Source organism: Lagenorhynchus albirostris, chromosome 17, assembly GCF_949774975.1.
Source record: "Lagenorhynchus albirostris chromosome 17, mLagAlb1.1, whole genome shotgun sequence".
Taxonomy (NCBI): Eukaryota; Metazoa; Chordata; class Mammalia; order Artiodactyla; family Delphinidae; genus Lagenorhynchus; species Lagenorhynchus albirostris.
Genome location: NC_083111.1, coordinates 5,052,839 through 5,060,733, shown reverse-complemented (window position 1 = coordinate 5,060,733; position 7,895 = coordinate 5,052,839).

The window sequence follows — 7,895 nt, the reverse complement described above, 5'->3', positions numbered from 1 at the left end:
ATATTTCAGATGATAAAGTCACGGCAGAGAAAACTCCAGGCTCCATCCCATGGCCCCTTTCTGAGGAGGAGGGTCTCTATTGCAAGAAGATATTAGAGGCCGGGGAGATGCCTGGAGAGCCATCCAGGGAGGGGAGGGGGATTCAAGCGGAGAGCTGGTAGACCTGGAGATGCGATGAGAGGGGAAGAACACACTTGGGGAGAGGGAGGAAGAGAGCTTCAGGCCTGTGTACGCTTATGGGCTCACCAAATGCTGTAATTCTAATTTCCTTTAAATCAGAAGAGAAAAATAAATAGAAAAGTAATTACTGTAATACACACTAATAAACACAGACTGATTATATTAGCATATATACCAGCACAGCTGTAAAATGTATTAATGTGTCTATTACTACAGGGCCTTCCTGGTGACCCCCGTGTGGTTCCCTGACTTCAAATGTATCAATGTTAATTTCCTGAGGGAGACAAGTTTTCTGCTGTTACATAGGAAGATATCCTTGTTCTTAGGATACAGGCTGAAGTATTTAGATGTGAACTATTGCAATGTCTGGAGCAAATGATCAGGGAGACAAAGAGATATTAGTGAACCTAGATGATGGGTATCTTAGTTTACATCATGCTGAAATTTCTGTAGGATGGAATTTTCAAAATTAAACTCGAAGAAAATAAAATGAGAAGATTTGGAGAAAAAAAAAAGAAATTTTCAGAGTTGTGTGGAATGCTGTGAGAGGTAACACTGCTCAAGAGAGCTGCAGTCACCTCCTGCTTGACTCTTCAATGCTTTGGAGTTGAGTATATGGAGTTTCTTTTCAGAGCAGCCATTGGTGTTAAAGCAAGAGCAGTGTCACTCTAAAAGGCTCTAGTTCATTTGGGTTGTGGCCACACTGAGCTGTCTACCAAAAGCAAGGTGGATACTAACTGGGGCACCTGGACCAGGAGTTATGCTCCAGACCAGGCAGGGTCTGAACATCATGTCAAGGGTGATGACTATGTTGCCTGAAGAACTGCTTCTTAGAACCCCTAGGATATGGAACTGTAGGGTGAAGGGGCCTCCTGGCCCGGGGGAAAGACAAAATGGAAGCCTTTGGATCTTTGGAAGAAGATGCCCCAGATGATAACATTCCATGCAATGCAAAGGGAAGGAAGTGCTTTCTGAAAAGGAAGGGACCTGTACCCTAACTGCTGTTCCCTGAGATCTGAAGTCAGGCAACCATACTGGGGTCACCAGGAAGGCCCTGTAGTAATAGACACCAAGAGAGCAGAGGACAACTAAGCTGAAGGTCCTGGCTCAGGATCAGGGCTTAAGGCTTTGAGGGTGAGGGCTGGCTTCAGATTGGATGCCACTGAGTCTTATGTTCCGAGGGTCTAGCTACCCTGGTGTGGTACGGGCGTTTGCAGAAACAATGCTGAGCACCTGAGGGCTCCCCCCGGGTTGGGACACACAGTTTTGAGGGCACTAGCCTGCTGTGGCCCCCTTTGCCTGGCAAAGCAATAAAGCTATTCTTTTCTATGTCACCCAAAACTCTGTCTGTGAGATGTAATTTGGTGTCAGGGTCAGAGGCTCTATCCAGCTTCATCACCCTCCCGGCACAGAGATGCATTCTTGTTTGCCAACCTGGAAGCTCCCTGAACCCCTTCCATGAGAGTTTTTATGGAGGTTCCATTACGTAGACATGATTGATTAAGTCATTGGCCAATGGGGATTGAGCTCGATCTCCAGCCCCTCTCCCCTCCTCAGAGGAAGTGGAGGAGGGGTGGGGTTGAAAGTTCCAACCCCCTAATCCTGAGGTTGGTTCCCTTGGCAACCAGCTTCCATCCTTAGGGGCTTTGCACAAGTTTATTAACAAATTCAAGCGCGGTTGAAGGGGCTTGCTGTGGATAACATAAAATGTTTGTCAACGTCATTGCCCTATTCCTGAACTATTTCAGAAACTGGGGGCGAAAACCAAAATCAAAACAAAAGATGTTCCTGTCTCTGTTACCACTTAGGAAACGACAAGGGTTTTAGGAGCTCTGGCCAGGAGGTGGGGATGAAGACTGAAATACATATTTCTTATTATCTCACAATATCACATGTGAGATATTCTAACATATAGGTACTGTTTGAAAGACAGTAATAAAGGACACATATATCTACCCCCAAATTTAATAAACAGAACAGCGCCAGCGCTTTATAGTAATGTTTCTTGAGCACTGTTTTATAATAATTTCCCAACTTTTCTCAAAAGTAATTGCTGTCCCAAATTTTGTTTATCATTAACTTTCCTTGTTTTACATTTTTACCACATACGTATATGTATATACTCATTAGAGACAATAGTTGGATTTTTTGAAAATTTATACTAATGGGATCTTAATACCCTATGTGTTTTTATGTGAATTACTCTTTTTTCCTCAGCATAATATTTTTAGATCCATCACACGGACGTTTATGGCTACATCTGGTTCATTATCACATTCAATTTTTTTTATATTAATATAACTTTTTCCTTGCATCCAGTTTCTTGCAGTGATGCCTAATACTAGGACCATTCTTCCATATGTGTTCTATTAGACAAGTGCAAGGGTTTCTTTAAGGAACATAACTGGGGGTAGAGTTGCTGATCATCGCATGTTTTCATGTTCAAATTTACTAAGTCATATCAGAGGATTTTCAAAATGATTGCATCAATTTACGCTCTGATAGCAGAGCTTGAAAGTTCCTGTTACCCGACGACCTAGCCAAACTTCGTTATTTTAAATTTATGCCACGTGGCTGAAGTATAACGGTATTTCGGGGTGGTTTTAATTTGGTTCCTAATGCGACTGAGATTTTGTTGATGAACATTTTGGGAAGTGCCTGTTAGTGTGCTTTTCTAAGTTTTCAGTTGGGTTGTTTATTGTTTCCTTATTAATTTTTAGAGTTCATGCATTCTGGACATCGATCTTCTGACAATCGTAAGTCTTAAAAATACCACTTTTTCTCCCGTTCGTGCCTTGTTGCCGTGTGCCGTTCTTGTTGCCGTGTCTTTTTAAATAAACAGAGACCTTAATTCACATTTAGTTAAGATCATATTTAATTCTTAAATCTTAAGAATTCTTAAATCACATTTAAATCTTAATAAAAGATTCACATTTAATTAATTAAGATTTAATTAATTCACATCTTAATTCCTTTAAGAGGTTCTTAAAAACCTCGAAGATCTAGGTTATACAGAGATTCTCTTAAATTTTTTTCTTAATAGATAACCAAGTGCCTCAGTACCATTTAATGAATATTATTTCCTTTCTTAATTGTGACAACAGCTCTGCAGATATCAAAGTTCAACATATGTGCACATCTATTTCTGGCCTTTCCATTCCCTTCTGTTGGCTTTATATATCAATGCACCAGCACCACACTATCTTGATTACTAGTTATTGATTTCTAGAAGGCCAAATCTTTCTACCCCTGCTACAACCTCATATTTCCCATGAAAGAATAGGTTGGCTATTTGGGGTCCCTGCTTTTCCATAAAACAGAATCCACTTATCAAGTTTCATGCAAAATCCTACTGAGATTATGCTTCGAAAGTTCCTTGATTCAGTTTATCATTTTGGGGAGAATTAACATCTTTACAGTATTGAGTCTTCCCATCAGTGACAATGAAATGTCTTCAAATGTCTTTCAAGAAAGGTATATACTTTATTTTCATAAAGGACTTGAACATCTTTTGCTGGATTTATTCCCAGATATGAATCTTTTGATGATCTTTAAGCCAGCAGTCCCCAACTTTTCGGCACCAGGGACCGGTTTTGTGGAAGACAATTTTTCAGCAGATGGGGCTGGGGGTGGGGGGTGGTTCAGGTGGTTATGCGGGTGACGGGGAGCCGCGGGTGACGGGGAGCAGCGGATGACGGGGAGCTGCAAATGACGGGGAGCTGCAAATGAAGCTTTGTTTGCTCACCTGCTGCTCACCTCCTGCTGTGCAGCCTGGTCCACGGCCGGGGGTTGGGGACCCCTGTTTTAAACGGTATCTTTTTCAATGTTGCATTTTCTAAGTGTTCTTAGATCGCCATCTTTGAGCATTCCTGTGCTTTTATGTTTAGAATTGCTCCCAGTGAGAAATGTGTTCTGCCAGCACGTGGGGCCACTACCAACCTGGGGCCACTTTACATTCGATTTTCAGTTTGGGGACTTTCAGGTTACACAGGTAGTTGGGATTCTGGTTGCAAACTGTGCACCTGCTGGCTTGTGATTCAAAGACTTCTCCACCTCTCTGCAGAGTCCCAAGGCAGCACGTGGTAGATCTGATCAGACGTCCTGGGCTTTGCCTGGGTGCCCACCCATGGATGTTTCTTACAGACCAGGTTGGGCCACCAAACTCAGGCACATGTCCTCAGACGAACACAGTTCCCGCCCTACCAGCCATGTGCAATCCTGCCTCTGGTTTATATTGTTTGCCTTCCTTTACCCTCAGCTCTACCAAGTTTTAAAAAGATAATATTTTTTAAATTTTAATTAAATTAAGCATTTTTAGGCATTTTATCCTAGGAAGAGTTTTTCTGTCCATCTACTCTGCCATATTGCCAGAAATAGAAGTTACTCCCCACCTCCTTCTTTTTATTTAGAAAAGAAAAAGGAATTGATTATTTGGCATAACTTTCTTAATGAATCCCTGTTGATTCCACATCCTCTTTAACTGCTCACAACAGTTTTGTTTGATTATCATTTGAAACGTTGTATGCTAAAGTCATCAACCTATCCTTTCCATTTCTATGCTTTTCCCCTTAAAAATGGAGACATGTGCTTTCTTCCGCTCCTGGAATCTCCCCAAGGATTCATGCTTTTCAAATAATTCCCCGGGGTGACTCTGATGTCACAGCTGCCATCTCTTACAATATCCTCCACATAATTTATCTGAGTCTGGAAATTGGAAATCCGACAATCCTCTCATTATCTTCTCAGATAATCTGAGTATTTCCCTCTACTTTTCCACTTTGCACCCTGGTATTAGGGCTCAGGGTGAGCCTGAGGAAGTATAGTGAGGACTGAAGTGTGAGCAGCATTTCAGATCCAGGACAGGTACATATGACCACCCAGAGTTCCAGATTCTAGGACAAACCCTAGGTGATCGTTCATGCAGAAGCCTCGAGAGAGTAGGGTCTGGGGATCTGCATTGCAACAGACTCCCCGTGTGTTCCTTAGAGCACAAAGCTTGAAGACCCCTGTTTTAAACAGATAAATACAGAAATTCCAGGGATAGTAAAATTGAAGGAAAATTTGCCTGCATCTCTGAAAGGACTCCATCTCTCCGTGGACAGCTCTGCAGCTCTCCACACTTTCTTGTCTTTTAGGGCAAGAGAGAGATGTGAGGGAGAGAGAGAGAGAGAGAGAATACCACGCGTCGGGTCAAGTAGTTTACCCAAATCACAGGGCTAGTATCCCAGTAAGAAAACGGTTTGATTCTCTCCACCACACTTCTATTCCTGTTCCTGACATTCTGAGGTAGCACAAAACCGTATAAGCCTTTTTTTTTTTTTTTCTAATCAAACTGTATTTTTTTCTTTCAGCTGAGAGACAAATTTCTTCTGATACTACCAAAAATCTCCACTAGGCCGTGGAGGTTTACGCATCTAAAATACCTCTCTTCAAGCTTTTTTTTTTTTTTTTCTATTCTTTTTCTCCTTTGGGCAGAAATACTGAAGTAATGATAGGAAAATTGGTAAAAGTGGGCCTTTTCAAATGACGCTTGAAATGGACAGTGACACCTCTAACCAGCAAAGGAGTCCTGTCTGGAAAACTAACTCATGCAGCCTCTCACACCCCCATTGCTTCACCTCTCACACCCCCATTGCTTCACCTCTCACACCCCCATTGCTTCACCTGGGCCCAGGTAGGCACTGCCCCTTGTTGGCTTCACCCGAAGCAACTGGAACTAGATTCTTCATCACCCACTCAGAGTTTTAAACCATTCCTTTTGGAAGATTCCTAACGCTTGTATTAGAAAAATGAAATGTCTCACAGCTATTCATTATTACTCAGTTGAATTCACATTTAAGCTCTTTTGATATTGAGGGTTTTCTAGTAACACGCCAAAGGACGCTACTATATTAAATGAAACAAATTCTGTTACACAGGCCATGATACACATGGGACACAGAACACAACAGAATAATGGGAGGAGCTAGATTTTAACCTAAGGCCGTAATGTCATCGTGTATATTTCATTTCAAGTGGCTTTCTCATCTTTTACCGCAGGAATTCATACCCTTGGTGTGCAGCACCATAAATTTCTTCTCATTAATATTTTATTTTCTTTCTAATTTAATAGAAACTAAGACATTTTAGGCCAAATTGATTTGAGTTAATATAATTTTTTAAATGAAATGTATATTATTATACATTTATAATGCATAAATTATTAAATTTATAAAATATTGTGCAGTGCTGCAATATTAAAGAAACAGATGTGATGATCCCCTTATTATTCAAAACAATTGTGTCTTTGGGTTTCATCCCCAGTTTATAATAAAGGTTGATAAATATCTGGTAGGGTTTTTTCTTCTATTAAGTGACTTGCTTCTCTGTTCTGTTTCGTATTGGTTTTACCATAATATGTTGGGATTAAATAGATCAAGATTCATTATATTTGTGCTTTAACTCTATTAAAGCATTAATGTTCTACATAGATCTTCTTATGTTCTTTTGTAAAATTAGCTACCATGTATAATTTTGTTGTCCTTGTTATTTCCTTAATAGACTTACTTTATGCCTTTATCACTGAGATGTTCTCTTTCTTTTTACTGTACAAAATACTCAGAAAATAAGTGGAATCCTTTCAGTTATGCCACTTTGGGGGGTAAATTCAACTCCTGTGTTTTTATTTGGATCTGTTAAATTTATTTTTTAATCTATATTTTGTTTTTTAATTAATTTTTGTTGCAGTATAGTTGATTTACAATGTTGCATTAGTTTCTGCTGTACAGCAAAGTGAATCAGTTATACATATACATATATCCACTCTGTTTTAGATTCTGTTCTCATACAGTTCATTACAGAGTATTGAGTAGAGTTCCCTGTGCTATACAGTAGGTTCTTATTAATTATCTATTTCAAATGTAGTAGTGCATATATGCCAATCCCACGCTCCCAACTTATCCCTGCCCCACCCCCTTTTCCTCTTGGTAAGCATAAGTTGGTTTCCTACATCTGTGGCTCTATTTCTGTTTTGTAAATAGGTTCATTTGTACCATTTTTTTAAAATTCCACATATAAGCGATATCATATGATATTTGTCTTTCTCTGTCTGACTTACTTCACTCAGTATGACGATCTCTACATCCATCCATGTTGCTGAAAATGGCATTATTTCATTCTTTTTTATGGCTGAGTAATATTCCATTGTATTTATGTACCACATCTTCTTTATCCAGTCCTCCATCGATGGACATTTAGGTTGCTTCCATGTCCAACCTGAATGCACGCAATCTCGTCTGATCCTGGAAGCTAAGCAGGGTCGGGCCTGGTTAGTACTTGGATGGATCTGTTAACTTTAATTGCTTGGTTTTAAAGACACTGACTTGACTCCCATTGTACTAAAATCTTAGGCCAGAGTAGAATCAAAGAGAAGCTTAAATTTCCGAGAAGAAGTTCGTGCTTTAAGAGGAAACCTACTAGTTGAATCCCCATGTCCAGTCCCCAAATCTTATCAGAGGTTACTTCAGCTACGTCCTTTCACCTCTGGGTCTTCGTTGCTGTGCGCGAGCTTTTTCTAGTTGCGGCGAGAGGGAACTACCCTTCGTTGTGGTGCCCAGACTTCTCATTGCCGTGGCTTCTCTTATTGCAGAGCACGGGCTCTAGGCGCGTGGGCTTCAGTAGTTGTGGCACGCAGGCTCAGTAGTTGTGGCGCACGGGCTTAGTTGCTCCACGGCATG